The following is an 18,418-nucleotide window of genomic DNA, read 5'->3' as shown; positions in this document are numbered from 1 at the left end:
TAGGCTGCCCCAAAATTACAAGTACCAGAGAAGTGCTTATGCTGGAGGGTTGGTAGAGCTGTGCTCTATAACTGGTGACACAGCTCCCTGCTATACAAGGCTGTCCAGTATCCTGACCTGGGTTCCAGAGTATAATATACATAGAAAGATTACCCTGACCTGGCCCTTCTCCTCTGGAACCTCTCCCTGCTCTAATAATTCTGACCCTTGCCAGCAGGGTTCTGTTCCTATTCACACTCATGCTCCAGGCACACCCAAAGGACAGTGTTGGATGAGTGAGTAGGTGAGTCTTCAGTACAGCACTGGAGCATGCTGGGGAGTATAGGTCTGCTTTTTCATTTTTAAATTATGCTGGACTGTGCAGTCCTTACCTTTTTGTCCAAGCTTGATTTGGGCATTAAAGTAACTTTTTGTTCAGTTTTGGATAGAGTGGAGAGAGATTAGACCACTTGGCAGTTTTTTTGCTGCCTGTGGCATCGCTAGGGAGATTCCCCCTATTGATTGGTCCTGTTTACCATTATCATTGAAATTTAAAGTAATTGAAAATCCCAAAATTTTGGGTTGTCCCCAGAAAAGTAATAAAGGGGAAATCTTCCAATAGGGACACTAGTTCGGGTGACCTGGGGGTCCCCAAGGGATTCCCTTAATTTGTAGGGATTTTCTCTCACTTTCTGTTTTGGATATGGGACAGGAAGTGAAGGTATATCTCCCCAATGGCACACAGATGGAAAAAAAATCTGACAAGGGTTATAACCCTCCCTTACGCTATCAAAAATGAAAAAAAAAAGTTTTGCCTATAGTTCTACTTTAAAGTCACTCAAAAAATGTATTTAGAAAAAAACTGCTTACAATTACTTTATTTACAAGTGAATATAATCCATGAGTGTGGGAACCAATAAGGATTCTGCTGTGGCAATAGCTATCAGAAAGTCAGCCCTTGTTAAAGAATATTGTAATAGGATGTCAAGGTCAAATGAGATTCCATTTCAAAGTCAATGTTCTCTTTAATAGCTGGCATAGTACCACTGGATTGGCCAATGTGGTGCCTATATTTAAAAAGGGATCAAAATCTTTATCAAGTAGATCTGTTAGTTTAACTTGTATAGTTGGGAAGATACTGGAGAGTTTAATAAAAGACCACATAGATGAGTTCTTGCTGGAAAAAATATGTTAAGCAACAGACAGCATGGATTCATGAAAGACAGAAGTTATCAAACAAATCTGATTTCTTTTTATGAGGAGGTGAGCAAAACCTTGGACAGAAGGGTGGCGGTGGACGTGGTATACTTGGACAGAGGGGTGGCGGTGTACGTGGTATACTTGGATTTTGCAAAAGCATTTTACACAGTTCCCCACACACGGCTAATGTGTAAGGTAAAGTCTACAGGCTTGGAAAAATCTGTATGTAAATGGATAAAAAACTGGCTAAAAGATCGTATTCAGAGAGTAGTGGTTAATGATTCATACTCTGAATGGTCTAGGGTTGTCAGTGGTGTACCCCAAGGTTCAGTGTTGGGACCCTTACTTTTTAATATATTTATAAACGATATAGAGTCTGGGATTAAAATTACCATTTCAGTCTTTGCAGATGACACCAAGCTGTGCAGTGGAATAATGTCCTTACAGGATGTCTCCAATTTACAAGCCGACCTCAATACACTGTTTAATTGGGCAACTATGTGGCAAATGAGGTTTAATGTTCATAAATGTAAGGTTATGCACTTGGGGGCTAAGAATATGCATGCATCATACATACTAGGGGGGGTACAACTGGGGGAATCAATGGTGGAGAAGGATCTGGGGGTTCTGGTAGATCACAAGCTTAATAATGGCATGCAATGCCAAGCTGCAGTTTCTAAAGCGAGCAAAATCCTCTCTTGTATTAAAAGAGGTATAGACTCCAGAGAGATATCCTATCACCCCGGTACAAATCATTAGTAACACCTCATCTGGAATATGCAGAATGGGCACCAATTCACAAAAAGAACATTGGGGAACTGGAGAAAGTACAGAGAAGGGCAACCAAACTGATAAGAGGCATGGAGGAGCTCAGCTGTGAGGAAAGATTAGAGGAACTGAATGTATTCTCTCTTGAGAAGAGGAGATTAAGGGGGGATATGATCAACATGTATAAATACATCAGTGGTTCATATAGTGAACTCGGTGTAGAGTTATTCACCCTGAGGTCATCACAGAGGACAAGGGGGCACTCTTTACATCTGGAGGAAATGAAATGTAATCTCTAAATACAGACAGGTTTCTTCACAGTAAGAGCTGTGAAAATGTGGAATAGATTCCCTCATAAATTGGTTCCAGCCAGCTCAGCAGATTGCTTTAAAAAAGGCCTGGATTATTTCTGGATACACAGAATATAACTGGATACTAACATTTATAGGTAAAGTTGATCCAGGGAATATCCGATTGTCTCTCGGGGGATCAGGAAGGATTTTTTTTCTCCTGCATATATTTGTTTCTTTATATATGGTTGAATTAGATGAACTTTTATCTATTTTCAGCAAGACTAACTATGTAACATGGTTGCCCCATAAATATCTAGAAACAGGTAAAATACTGATTAAAAAAGGGTATTTTTTGTGCTTGTTTGATTTGGATGCTGAAATGTACAATACACAGGGGAGGACTGACCATTTGGAAATGTGGGCACTGCCCGAGGGCCCGTGGTCAGTAGGGGGCCCCATGAGATGCTACTGGTACCTTTTTCATAGGCTTTTTTGAGTTTGGCCAAGGACACAGGGGCCCCATGATCCCCTATTGCCCGGGGGCCCCATGAGTTGTCAGTCCGCCCCTGACAATACACCATGACAACAGAATTATTACTCCCTTTCTGTGAGTGGGAGCCAGCCATTTAAGGGGGTCTTAAAGTGTCCTTAAGCTCAAATCATTATAAAATCTCAATACATGCTATATTATATTGTGTTCATACTCACTTTGCTACTAGAATCTAGTTGATCCTGCTGTTCACTGCCCCCCCCCCCTCTTGTCTGTGTCCCTGCTGCAGCCTGAAATTGTGTAGACCAGCCATTGCCACATCTACTGAGCATGCACCAGTTTCTGTTCCCTTTGAAGCTGTTCATTTCTTCTCTTTTATTTTCTATGCAGCTCACTTGACTATAGAGTCATGCGTGTGGATGTATACACAGTGGTAAATGACAGCCTATTTTTGTTTTTATGTCACCAATCCACGGTGTGCAGACATAGTCCAGACACCCTCTGCTGCTGTAGAGCATTCCTCAGAAGAGTACTAGAAACTCCTCCCTCAGATCTTTCCATAAAGATGGGAAAGATTTGGGAAACCTCAAGTGACTGTCGAACAGCAATGATTAAAGAAAGTACTCAGATGCTCTATCATATTAAATTAAATACAGTGGCATGATCTTTGTACCTAAATAGAGTGGATGTATACTTAGCATCAGTTTTAAACTCTCAGCACTTTTAGCTTGATACAGAGCCCAATGAAATATTCCTTAGTAAACTATTTGTTATAATTCTTATCCCAGCACTTGCATTTTATATCTTTCAGTGGTGCTGGCTCCTGCTTTCTCAGTACTGCTTCCCTGAACTTCCAGTCTTCACAAGAATTAGTTTAATATAGAAAAAGGAATATGGACTTTATAGGCATCAATCAAACCAAAATGTGTTAAAATATCCACTTTTAATCAATACATATACAAAACAAAATCAAAGAAACACAAAACAACATTACATGCTATTAAAATCATGGATTTACAATTAATTTAGACACAATGGTATCCATTATTGGTATGCAGCTTTCTCTCTGTAGGAGTCATATATATCTCCCTTCCATGCTATCAGCACACTCTGGTAAATTGTAAGAAACTGTAAGTGATTGTTGAACCAAATTAACTTACTGTTACATATCTGTATCTTGTAATACATGCTGAATATGCCTATTTTGTATCCCTAGATTGGTATTGAGCTCCTGAAGAAGCATTCATATACGAAACATGTCAAGCAGTAGCTAGATGTAATAGATTGCAGCTTTCTTGGACCGCCTGATACTGTGATAATTTAAGCAGCTATATGATTGCTATGGTCAGAAAACTGCCTACCAATAATGGGTACCATTGTGTTTGAATGCATTGTAAATTCATAATTTTAACAGCATGCAATTTTGTTTTGTTTTGCTTTCTTTTTTTGTATTGATTAAAAGTGGATATTTTAACAACTTTTGGTTTGATTGATGCCTAGAAAGTCCATATCCCTTTCTCCATATTAAACTCTTCAAACACATTGGACGTGGCATCGCTGAACTCTAATAGTTGTCGACAGTGCAATCCTGTGGGGACATCAAGTAGTATTATCTTCTCAAGAATGAGCTAATAATGGACAGTGCAGTCCATGATATTTCTAGTGTAGTTTCATTGAACTGGAAAATGCATAAAAACACATTTGTGAGATTGTACGGTTAGTGCTTAGCTGTATGTTTCCTAAATGATCAATGGTAAGCATTTGAGTTCCATGTGCCATTTTAAATTGTTGGTGGGATAGCAGTTATTTATCCCAACAGCATTTTAAAATGACATCGGAATTCCTGGTGGCTTTTAGTGCTTCAACCATTGGCTATCAGTAACAGCCAGGGTGCAGCACTATGCCCAAAGCAGGGGCATATCTGCTGCCAGGCAAACAAGGCGTTTGCCTAGGGTGGCATTTTTCAGGGGGGGAGGTGCCGCCCCCAGGCAGAAGGGTCAAGAGACCAGGGCTTGGCAGGTCGGGAGAGCTTGGTAGGTCTCGGGAGGGAGGTAGGGTTTAGGCAGGGGGGTGGGCTTGGCAGTTCTTGAGCAGGGGAAGGTGGGCTCGGCTTATGCCATTCTGAGTTCATGGCAAGCCAGCTATCTTACCCTCTCTTTGCCTTCCCGGAGTGCTGATTCCCTGCTGAACCCACTGACATGGTTAAGATCCAGCAGGAAGTGTTCAAGCCAACTGGGGATCGTTCAGCCCAACCTTCCTCCAGTGGCTCCAAAAATGGTGGGAGCACTGTGTGCTCTCCCCCAGCAGTAGAAGCCAAAGATAACTGGGTCTGAGTACTAGAACCTCCTCTCTCCCCAAAAGAGTGCCTGCCACAAAGTCCAAACCTCCTTTTACCCTCCGGGAACACTTTGCTGAACAGTCTCTCTTCCCCCTTAGAGTAGCAGCGGTGAGAGAGCTGGGACACAGACACATCAGACTGGGATGGAGTGGGGAAAATAAGAGAGCAGCCATACTAGAAATTCTATGACAGAAGAAAGAATGTGTATAGTGTAGAGGAGAGAGAGGGAGAGACAGAGAGAGAAGTGTGTATAGTGTACAGGAGGCAAAGCGAGGCCTGCTGAATCCATCCTCTGCCCCATTGACCACATGATCTGCCTTACCGACCCTGTCCTGTGCCCTGCTGACCCCATGCTCTGCTGACCCCATCCTCTGCCCCATTGACCACAGGATCTGCCCTACTGACCCTGTCCTGTGCCCTGCTGACCCCATGCTCTGCTGACCCCATCCTCTGCCCCATTGACCACATATGTGGCACTTGGACGAATCATGTAGCAGGGTGTGATGAGGAAGCCGCAGCTGCGAACAGCTGCATCTTCTTCATCAGACACTGAGACAAGAATGGTATACCATGGCTGGCGTGGGAGAAATTCAGATGGTGGTGGTGGTGGTGGCGGCGGGGGGGTGCACCCAATTTTAGTCTTGCCTAGGGCAGCACAAAACCAAAATACATCACTGTGCCCAAGAGATGAAACAATGAGCTTCTGGCCTTCCAAACCAGCTACAGATTGCTCCAAAGGAGTGCAACAACATTGTGCATGGCATCACTGTGCTTCTTGTCAGTACAGAAGCCAGGAGAGAGCTGATACAACACTGTCCAGCCAAACTCTGCAGTACTTCAATAATAATTCATGGCTGGCTACTTGAACTATTACAGGTTGCTGCAGAGCTGCATGGGAAAGCAGGATGACCAGATCCAGATCCCACATGAATGAAAAAAAAAGAAGTGTGGGCAAAGTAAAAAAATAAACATACATACTCACCTCCCTACTGCCGTATCTGTCCGATGCTGCAGCTGTCCCCGTTGACTCTAAGCTCGAGAGCTGGGGGATCACATGACCACTGATTCCTCAGTTCTCGGATCTGTTCTCATCAGAGAGCAGTGACTGTCAGTCACTTATAAAAATTGTATATGGGTACAGTGTTGCATGACCGTGCAATTGTCATTCAAAGTGTGACAGCGCTGAGAGCTGGCAATTGGCCTGGGCAGGAAGGGGGTATAAGTGCCCTGTAGGCTTGTGGTTAAAGATTGCACAGTTTATTTTGTCAATTCATGACCTTAGCGCAGTCCATTTTGAAATAAATAACTTTCAGCTGCTGCAGAGAGAGCCATACAGGGGATCTGTTCCAGTAATTCCCCCCCCCCCCCCTTCCCCCCAGAGCCATGCTGATCACCCTCCCTGCACACATCCGATTCACCCAGCTGCCTGCTGGCTTGGGGCCCATACAAGAGGACCGGCGGTACCCCCTTATCCACGGCTCTGGCTGAGACAGCAGTGGGAGACCTTGGCTTCCACTACTGTCAATCACAGCCAGTGAGCCAACGAGGAGAGAGCGGGGCTGAGCCGCACTCTGTGATTAGACAGACAGGCAGCAGCTTGGGAGCAAGCCTGCTCAGGTGCCTCCATAGCAAGGTGCTAAGCAGCAGGAGGGAGTGGCCTGGAGCACTGGTGGGTGACCCCCAGTGGCACGACCACTTTTTTATTTTCTATTTATTTAATTTAACACCTCCCACGTTTTGTCACTTTTTCTTTACTTATGTGTGTGTTTTCTCACAGGATGGAGGGTGTGGGTCCTCGGGCCTGCCCTGAAGTCTAGGGGGAGGATGTGTGGCCTTTTGGTTCCTTCCTCCCCTGTCCCTGGGGGGTTTTCTCTTTGTGAGAGCCCCCTGACCAAGTACTGAGTGGCTGGCTTCGGCTGGCCACAAGGAACGGTGGTCCACCAGGCCTTTTGGCCAGGAGGACCAAATGGGAACCTTGTCCCTGTCAGGAGCTTCGTGCCCCGGGGGATCAGGGTAGTGGTCCATCCCCTTCGGGGGAAGGACAAAGCACACCCCTAAGTGCACTTTTTCGTGTGGTGTTTTGCACTTTTTTTGTAAACACTTACGGGTTTTTCGTTATAGTTGCACGTTTGCGGACTTTAGAAAAAAACAAAAACTGGTGGGTGACCCCAGAATAGAATAATTGGGGCTGCTCTGTGCAAAAGCATTGCACAGAGCAGGTAAGTATAACACTTTTGTTATAAAAAAAAACTGCCTTTAATATCATTTTAAGTGTCACTGTAAGTATTGCATTTATTATAGAGGTCTACACGTCTGTCCAAAATGCGGGACAACTGAGAAGGAAAGGAGCACAGGGGGATTGGGTTCCAAATGAGAGACAGTTGGGAGTTACGGTATGTCTCCATGGTTATCTATCTCAGTCCTGAAAAAAATAATGTGTAACATGCTGTAGATTACAAGATATAAAAGGTGTTGAACTAAACATTGCGAAACAAAAACACACTTTGGGACTCAAGGACTAAAGGGAGAAAAAGGCCCAGGGACTTAAGTGGTTAAACAAAGTGCAAGAGCTAAGACATTTAAAAAAAGAAACCCAAACATGATAATAAATGCAAACCTTTGAAATAAATGCAGATAAAACATTAAAAAGTCTGGTTGCACTTGTTTCTAAGGGCAGGTTTGTTTTGGATTAGTCACTTCCAATAAGGTGTGCTGACTTACAGGAAATGATCCTGTAATGCACATATTAGCCATTTACAAATACTACTCTCAGGTTGTCCCTGAATTTTGATAAGCCCGTGTTATCTGAGCCACGCATGTCATCAAGAACGTCATTGTCTGTTTGTAAACATCGGGGTTTTTTTTCCAAAGCCGCCTTGCAGCCTCCGAGAAAATATTTGTTAAAAGCTTTTCAATGGACATGTAGCTTTAGTTGCGTTTCCAGGCAAAGGCTGCCAGCTAATAAATGTTTTCTGAAGAATAATAGGAAAATCAGGAAGCAGGATGTATTCTGAGATCTTTTTAAATTAGAAGATAATTTATTTCTAAGGATCTTTTGTGTCCTTACAATTAGCCTTTATTTTGTGCACAGCTGATGATCTGCTTCAATTGTAAACTGCCCTGCATGTAAACTAAAAGAAAATGATATACAGGCCTACCTCGGTTTACGAATTTAGTGCATTCTCCAGGATATTTCGTATTGCGAAAAATTTGTAAACCGAAACACGGTTTCCCATGGGAATGCATTAAAAACCAATTAATCCGTTCCGGAGGTCAGAAAACAGTAAAAAAAAAAGTCTTTTATCTGTTCAGAACTCTTTATAAAGTGCACTTTAAAGGCATAAATACTGTACGGGGACATGATTATAAATTTCCAGAATCGCTCCTAAACTGGATGCAAAATCCGCTCCTACACCTCCACACTTGACGCCACGTGCTACCCACAGACTCCAGCATGCATGGGGCTGGCGCTATAAACCTCCTAGGCGTAATTCATCCTGGGGAAACTTGCTTTGTATTGAGAAAAAAATTTGTAAATGCATTGAAAACCAATTAATCCGTTCCGGAGGTCAGAAAAAAGTAAAAAAAAATAGTCTTATCTGTTCAAAACTCTTTATAAAGTGCACTTTAAAGGCACGGGGGCGGAGCTATAAACATCCCAGGTGCAATGCATCCTGGGGAAACCTGCTTTGTATTGCGAAAAAAATTTGTAAACAGAGGCATTATTTTCAATGGATTTTCATTCGTAAATCTAAAATTACGTTAACCGAGGCGTTCGTAAAACGATGTACACCTGTATAAATGATATAAATGTTGTGAGGGATTCACTCAGCAGTCGGGTGTGACTCCCTGGACTAGTTCGCAATGCTTTAAACAGGTGAAGCAAATAACAGGTCTTGTCCTAGGTTCAAAGCTAAGCGTTTTCCACAGCGTTTTGCAGAAACGCAGTACAATCCATTTAACATTATTTCCTATGGGGCATGTTCACACTTGTGTGTTTTCACCTGGTGTGTTTTTTAGAAAGGGTCAGGGACTTTTTTGAAAGCAAAAAGTTGTGTTTTTGTTTCTATAGACTTCAATGGAACACTGCAGAAAAGCATGTATTGCATTTTTGCTGCATTTTAAATCTGCCTAGCAACAAGAAAAATAAAAATGATAAAAAAAAATGCAAATGCATCAAAAACGCAAAACACAATGCAGAAACGGCTAGGTGTGAACCTAGCCTTAGTGAAGCACATGCACAATTTCCAAAAACTACACACACTAAAACATAAAAACAAAATGTAGCACTCTCCTAGTTGGCCAGGGGGAACAATCTAATTATTTTTTAGTTAGATGACTGAGTAGCAGTCTGGGTGATAGACAGAGGGTCAAATTTGGGTCAGGGCTGAGAGGCTCTGCAGATCAGTTCCTTGATACTTCCCCCTGCTCTAGAATTTTGGAGAACATTCTAGAAGCAGTGGGCGGAGATGAGGAGGGGCTGATCTGCATAATTAGGGGATCTGACTTATCCCTAGGCAAGAGGCTTGGCATGGGGTCAGGATAGCCCTTAAGTACGACTGAGCCTGCTCAGCAGCAGGAGAGTTTGAGTGGAAGATGTAAAGCAGGCTGAGATGCAGAGGCCTGGGAGGAGGCTCAGTGGGAAGGGGCCCACAAACAACGCAGAGGAGCTAGAAAGGAGGAGCACTCCACCTCAGGAGTCCCCTAAGAGAGGACCACCTGTGCAGCAGGCAAGAAGGCAGCCCAGCAGAAGGCCTGGAGGCAGCCACTAACCCAACAAGTACACAGGAGAGGAAGAGTGAGTAATCCTACACCCCCTGGGCCAGTTAAGGGGAAAGGGGCATTCTGGTGGGAAACGTGACTCGTTATTTACCCGAGACTATTTCAACTTGAAGTGGCAGGCACTGGATCCCCTTGCCCAGGGCTGGATGAGAAGACAATTTATCTGGGTCTGAGGTGGTACACCAGGAGAGGCTGGGAAGATCTCCAAGAACGAACTTTTGCTGTAAAAAGACTTGTACATAGTTTCCAGGAAGTTGTCCTCAGTTAACTGTTCCTTGGGCATCCCATACACCCCTTACCCATCCAAGTTCAAATACCCCTAAGAAAACAAAAAATAAAAAACTAAAAAAAAAACCTCAACTATCTACTGTCTCCTGTATGCAAGCTGGGAAGAAAATTTGAAGAAAATGTGCTTTACCTGGCTGTGTTGGTCTACAGGGGGACCCAAAACATAAGCAACTTCTAAGGGGGTAGTGCTACAAAAAGAAGTAACAGAATAAAACTTTGGCACTTACTGACATACAGGGGTTTATTTACTAAAGCTGGAGAGTCCAAAATCAGACTCCCTTCTGCATAGAAACCAATCGGCTTCCAGGTTTCATTGCCAAAGCTTCATTGAACAAGCTGAGGTTAGAAGCTGATTGGTTTCTATGCAGAAGGGAGTAAATAAACCCCACAGGGTCCATCTTACTGCTACCCCAGCATCTAAGGGTGCGGTCACACCATTTGCATTGGGCTACAATGGGCAGCCTTGCCCAGCACACTCTATATGACAAGTGAGGGCAATTGGCCTTGTTTTCTCTGATACCAGTTCACAGTACTGCATTGTGGTGGTGTGCTCTGAAAAATAGTGCAGGAAACCACTGCATTGGGATGAAAATCACTGCACTGCAATGCCGCTGTGGTGACTTTATGAAATGTCATTTGTGAAAAACAAAAAAAAGAGTATCAGCACTGTTTCCTCCCAGCACCACCCAGCTGGTGATCCCCAACTCTCTGGGGGACAATTATCAAGCAAATTAGTGATACTATTAATCACAAATCAGGCTGCATCGCCTTCAACAAAGTCTTTGCAAAAGGTTCACAAACCTGTGCTTCTGTTTTTCTGGGCAGCCAAGTGTGACAGTTTGCAAAGTTCTGAGGCAGATTCATTAGTGAATATTGGGGGGGAAGTAAAAGCAGGTGGTTGAGCTGCAGTTTTACAGCATCCCCCTAAACAAACAAATGCACCTGCTCAGCTTTGTACCCATATCATGGCCATGGCAAACATTGAAAGACATGTCGCATTTGGCAGTTGGTACTGCTACTGAAAGCTACCCATTCAAGTAGATAAGTCCACACCATAACCATGCGCAATGCCCTGTGGTTACATCTCATTTTTGTGGTTTTCAAAGGGGCAGTAGTATATCAATGCATATAAACAAGCCTTGAAAGTGCATACAAGTTGCATTCTTATGCAGTGCACACCTCTGTTTTTTATGTGCCCTTGCATTTAGCCTGCATTGGCCATTGCAGATTACCGCAGCTCAAGATGATGGCATAACAAGCTGGTATGCCTGCACTTTAACCACTTCATGTCTGGCCCATATACATAAACGGCATGACGGGAGCAGTGCAGGATGGGGTGGCCGTTCATAAACGGCATCCACATTTACAGCCTGTGATCCGGTGCCCGTTGTGCCCTCAGGACACAGCGGAACACAGATCGCTGTACAGGAACTCTGTGTGAGGCCCCGATCATGTGATCACTGATTGGCCAATCAGTGATCACATGAATAGTAGTAAGCAAGATGTCACTTCTGACATCATTGCTTACTACTAGTGAAATATGTGAATGATCACAGAGATTAGATGGTACAAGGCTATTCACAACAGCCTTGTACCATGTGACAAGCTGTGACCAATCACAGCTTACACAGTATTTCTCAATGGCTGCAAGAATGCAGCCAGAGAAGGAGAAATTATTGCTTTTACAGCCTTTATGGGTGTAAAAGCAATCGGTGTAAAAAGAAAAAAAAAATCTTCATCACCCCCTGCAAGTAGTACAGTGTCACTATGGTGACACTGAACTGCTAGTGTGACAGTATGTTAAAAAAAAATCAATAATAATATAAAAAATAACTAAAAATGTAAAAAAAAATTGAAAAATTATACGTTTTGGTTATAAACTAATTTGGGTTATCTTTTTTTTATTAAAAAGATAACTGAATAAATTTTGGCCAAGATTTATGAAGAAAGATTATTTATTTGCAAAATTATTTTTCAAAATATTTGGACTTTTTCATTTATATAGCAAAAAAAAAAAATCCCAGTGGTGAATAAATACCACCAAAATATAGTTTTATCTGTCTCAAAAAAATGCTAAACAATTAATATGGGTACAGTGTTGCATGACCGCGCAATTGTCATTCAAACTGTGATAGCACTGAAATCTGAAAATTGGCCTGGACAGGAAGGGGATAAAAGTGTCTGGACTTGAAGTGGTTAAAAGCAATTCAGCTGTGGACTTTTCAGTAGGTGTTCTCTTCATATCGCAGTATCTCCTCCTAGCTACTCACAATACACATTTCCAGAGAATCCCACGAGCCTGCAGTACATGATCTGCAATACATTACACAGTCATAGAATATACCACAATTCTATTTTGTCTAACTTTACAGAAAAAAAAACATAACAATGCTCCTTCTTCTGTCTTCAGATAATTATTCCCACACTGGTTGCTTATAATACATGCCGGATCTTAATGGGAACATGCTAAACTCAACGCAATATCCAAACACTCTTCTGGTCACTTACCCGTAGACAATCCAAAATACATTTTTGTGGGAAATTGCTTAGACTATTTTCTTGTGCTAATGTATGATAGATAGTGTTCTAAAGGAAATCCATAATGGATACAACAGTATAGATTTTACTTAACCGCTTCCCGACCACCCTATAGCAGAACCACTGCTACAGGGCGGCAGGGCTGTGAAAAATCACATATAGATACGTGATTTTGTATTTCCAGGTAGGGGGCACACACGCGCCCTACCCACGCCGCCAATGGTGGCTACAGCTGTCAGTTGCCAGGTCCCGCCCAGATATTCCCAGCCGGCACCCAGCAATCACCGAGGAACACTGGCAGGGGAGAGGTCTGTATGTAAACAATACAGATCTCTCCCCTGTCGGCTCCAGTATGCTGCTTTGTATTGCTCTGCATAGCAAAGCAATACAAAGCAGCGTGCTTACACAGTAAAACAAACACACAGCACACAGTAAAACACACACAGCACACAGTTAACCCTTTGAACGCCCCTAGATGTTAACATGTTCCTGCGCAGTGTCATTAGTACAGTGTCAGTGCTTGTTATTAGCACTGATCACTGTATTAGTGTCACTGGGGATGTCAGTGACAGTTCCCCCCAGTATCAGAATGTCCACCGCAGTCCAGGGGCGGACTGACCATTTGGAAACTCGGGCACTGCACGAGGGCCCAGGGTCAGTAGGGGGCCCCATGAGATGCCCCTGGTACCTTTTTCATAGGCTTTTTTGAGTTTGGGCAAGGACACAAGGGCCCCATGATACACTATTGCCCAGGGGCCCCATGAGTTGTCAGTTTGCTCCTGCCGCAGTCCCGCTATAAGTTGCTTATTGGCACCATTACTAGTATAAAAAAAATTCCAGTATATATACTGCCATTCGTAGACGCTATAATTTTTACGGAAACCAATTAATTTACACGTATTGGGATTTTTTTTTAGCAAAGACATGTAGCAGAATACATTTTGGCCACATTTATGACGAAATTTTTTATTTTTTTTTACTGGATATGTTTAATAGCAAAATGTCAAACATATTGTTTTTTTCTCAAAATTGTCGGTCTTGTTTGGTTTATAGTGCAAAAAAATAAAAAACCGCAGAGGTGAACAAATACCACCAAAAGAAGGCTCCATTCGTGGGAAAAAAAGGATATAAATGTCATTTGGGTGCAGCGTTGCATGACTGCGCAATTGTCAGTTAAAGTAACGCAGTGCCGTATCCCAAAAAATGGCCTGGTCAGGAAGGGGGGTAAATCTCCTCTGGAGGGCAAGTGGTTAAAGGACTGCACAACAGTCATCACGTTTTATTAGGCTGCTAACACTTTTCAAGTGCTGGCGTCCCCTGCAAGGCAGGTCTTCCATCACTGGTGCCAATTTTCCTGAACAACAGTAAAAGCTGTGTATATTAGAGTGCATCTAAACCCGAGGACAAACATTTTTTAGTTGTAGTAGTTTCCCTTGTTTTCTTTTTTCAGGCTAATAACTTTTTTCTGCAACTACAGAAAATTAAATATTGTTCTTCCACAAAATCCAACCCTTATACTTTTTCGCAGATTACTCCTACCATAAAAAACCTTGTGCTGCCAGTACATAGGAGTGTCAGACCTTGGCTCTCTCATTCAAAGCAGTAGCCGTAAAGTGTTACTAAACCCAGGACCCTGCATTCACTATATCTGGTCTCCCACAGTACACAGAACATGGAAATGCAATTATTTTAGTAAAATCTAAACTGCTAAATACCTTTTCTCATAAGCAGTTAGAGCAGTCATGTGACTTCAGCAGAGCACTGGTTAAAGCTTGTAGGAGGAGTTTCCTTTCTGCTCTAGGAGGATGCGAAACCTTTGACCCTCTGGACAGTGCTAGTTGGCCCTGTGCTGATCACATGTGCTCTCCCAAGAAAATAAAAAACCTCCCTAGCAATACACACCAAATTGAGCATGTGCATGTGACAGCGGATTCATTCTGTATCAGGTGATCATTTCAACAAGAGAAGGGGCAGAGAAGAAAGGATCAAACAGCTTTTTTACACAATGCAGAGGATTAACCCCTTAGGTTCCACAGTGAGTATAACTAGCATGCTTTACTGCATATACAGACTGATTTTACTGTTGTGGGTTTAGTAACACGTTAATCTCTAGCTGTTCGACAAGCCACCCAAACATTGCTTCAGTGACCAGCACACTCAGCCCTTAATCAGCAGGGTTCAGGGGGCACATCGGACCACGTGAGAGCCAGGATGCTGCTTTATGTGAGAGAACCTATGTGACTGTCCTATGTGTTGGCAGCAAAGTGTTTTTAACCCTTGCTGCAGTACCTAATAGTCAGGGGCGGACTGACCATTTGGAAACTCAGGCACTGCCCGAGGGCCTGGAGTCAGTAGGGGGCCCCATGAGATGCCCCTGGTACCTTTTTCATAGGCTTTTTTGAGTTTGGGCAAGGACACAGGGGCCCCATTATCCCTTGTTGCCTGGGGGCCCCATGAGTTGTCAGTCCTCCCCTGTTAATAGTGTAAAACAAAAGTAAAAGGACCCCATATTTATTACTGTGTTTGCAGCCAGGCCAGGTAGCTAATTAAATTCATAACTCTGTTGCAGTTGGGAGCCATACTTTTAAAATGAACGCATTGATAGCTATAGTCAATATAGCTCATTTAGGTGCAGAATAAGCCCAGACACCTCCTGTCACCAACCTAAACCCATTTTCACTCAGCTGTCCAATGCCTTGCCTCAAAGTTGCAGCCCTGCATATGGCATGGGTGTGGAATCCAGGCTCCTACCCAAGAACACATAAACTGCTCTGCAGACTAACACAGATTTTAGGATACTGGGTAGGACCATGCAAATAGTTGCTTTTTATGTGTGGTTGATTTTACAAATCAATTGACTGCCATCAGTTTGGAACCTGAAGCTGCTGCGCAACCTCTTGGTACCTGCAAAGCAACCACACAACCCTCCATGTAGGACTGTCTACCCCAAAAATCTGTAAAAACAACACTGTCATTGTTACAATACGCAATGAACAAATATGGCTATCATGTTGTACATAAGTGTACAAATCATATGCAGAAATAAGATTTGTACGGCATTAAAAAGCACCAAAGCTTGTACAATAGGTTATAAAATGTGCCTTTAAGTTCTTTGATTTTCATTTTTTTAATCAGATATTTTTTATTGAAAACAATAACAACAACAAAAGAAAAAAAAACATACAGGTTAGCCACTTGCCCTCCAGAGGACTTCCCCTTCCTGACCAGGCTATTTTTTGCAATTAGGAGCTGCGTTACTTTAACTGACAATAGCACGGTCATGCAACGCTGTACATAAATTAAATTTATGTCCTTTTTTCCCACAAATAGAGCTTTCCTTCAGTGGTATTTGATAACCTCTGTGTTTTTTATTTTACCGCCATTCCCAGTACATTGGAGGCATTATATTTCAACTCCATCAAGACATCCTGACATTGTAATGCATGACGGAGCTGAAGATATTGAAAAACATCTTGTGCGTTAAATGATATCTCTCCACTAAGTTTTCAAAATATAACAGAACATCATTGCTAAACAACTGATGCAGATGAATAATACCCGCTTGTCGCCAGGTTTCGAAACCTGAAAGTGTGGCTAATTCAGGAAGGCTAGGGTAATTCCAAATGGGCATATATTGAATACATCCTTTATGAGATGTGAGATCCCTAACAGATTCCCAAAGGCGACGAAGCATATAAATGTGGGAAATATACGATATACCTGAAAATGACCCTACACCAACAGGTCCTCTAAAGAGGCTTCCAATAGTATATACAGTAAAGTGCATTGAATGGGGTCTAGAATATTAACTGAATGCCACCCATACATGTTTTGGAGTTGGGAAGCTAGGAAGTACAGATTGGCGCTAGGGACTGACAGACCCTCACTGTCCTTGGGCAGCTGAAGGGTAGTAAGTTTCATTCTAGGGTGTCCTCGCTTCCAAATAAGTTCCTGGAACAAGGTATCTATATTCCTAAAAGTTTTTTGAGGGATCCAAACTGGGCAATTATGATATAGATATACAAATTGAGGCATCCATATCATTTTTACTAGATTAGCCCTACCAATAACTGACAAAGGTAATTTACACAAAGTTCTGCCAGTTTGTTGTTCTTGTCAGGTTGGCCACGGAGGGTAAATCACCAGGTAGTGGGTCAAGTGGCATAATAAATGACTTGTCCCAGTTAATGGTAAACCCAGAAACATAAGCATATACTGAGATAAGTTATATGGAAGCACTCAAGGAGGAGGAGGTGTCCCTTAAAAACAGGAGGGTGTCATCTGCATATAAAGATTCCTTATTCTCCCCCACCCTTCTATGGAATCCTACTATGTCAGCAGATTGTCGAATTGCAGGCTCCAAGGCCAGGAAACACCTCTGCTGGGAGCACAAGAGGACCTACAGAGGAATATCTTGCTGGTAAGTTGTTTCAATAAAGGATTAGCCCATGGGTAGGATACCTGCGGCTCTCTATCTGTTGTGGAACTACATTTCCCATGAGGCATTGCAACATTACAAAACTGACAGTTACAGCTATGACTTGCAGAGGCATGATGGAACTTGTAGTCCTGCAACAGCTGGAGAGCCGCAGGTTGCCTACCCCTGGATTAGCCCGATACAGGATGGATGTTGCAGGATTTGGTTGGAGAGCTCTCACTCTTGCTTCCTGTCACATCTCCATCCAAGCCACACCCCAAGTTCTTTGGTTTTGAATACATATTCTTTTCCTAAAACCATTTCTGAAAATTAATTCACAAAGTTTCATGAGGATTTAAATAAAATAGCCAAAATATACAGTGGTCAGCATAAATGAGTACACCCCTTTTGAAAAGTAAGATTTTAATCAATGTCTCAATGAACACGAGAACAATTTCCAACATTTTGGCAAACCTGAGTTTTATAGAACATTTTTTTAGCTCATTACATGAAAGTAAGGTTAGTAATATAACTTAGATTACAAAATCTTCAGTTTTACGCAAATTAGTTGATGCAAAAATGAATACACCTCCCAACAAAAACTACTACATCTAGTATTGGGTATGACCTCCATGATTTGTAAGGACAGCACCAAGTCTTCTAGGCATGAAATGAACAAGTTGGCAACATATTGCAACATCTCTATTTCCATTCTTCAAGAACGACCTCTTTTTGAGCCTGATGCTGGATGGAGAATGATGTTCAACTTGTCTCTTCATAATTCCCCATAGGTGTTCAGTTAGGTTCAGATCAGTAAACATACTTGGCCACTGAATCACTTTCACTCTGTTCTTCTTCAGAAATGTAACAGTGGCCTTAGATGTGTGTTTTGGATCATTGTCATGTTGGAAAAGCACGACGACCAAGGGCACGCACGGAGTGATGGTAGCATCTGCTCTTTCAACATAGAGCAGTACATCTGTGAATTCATGATACCATCAATGAAATGCAGCTCCCCGACACCAACAGCACTCATGAGCCCCACAGAAGGACACTGCCACCACCATGTTTCACTGTAGACACCATGCATTTTTCTTTGTACTCACTTTTGCAATGCCATCCAAAAACCTTTATCTTGGTTTCATCACTCCAGAGTACAGAGTCCCAGAAGTCTTCTTCTTTTTCAGTATTGGCCCTGGTACAATCTAGGTGGGTTTTTTTGTGCATGGGCTTTAGGAGAGGCTTCCTTTGTGGACGACACCCATACATGCCATTCCTCTGCAGTGTGTGCTGTATTGTGTCATGGGAAACATTCACCCCAGTTT

Source organism: Staurois parvus, unplaced genomic scaffold (assembly GCF_062004578.1).
Source record: "Staurois parvus isolate SC_StPar_1 unplaced genomic scaffold, SC_StPar_1.0 ptg001160l, whole genome shotgun sequence".
Lineage (NCBI taxonomy): Eukaryota > Metazoa > Chordata > Amphibia > Anura > Ranidae > Staurois > Staurois parvus.
This window is presented reverse-complemented; position numbering follows the sequence as displayed.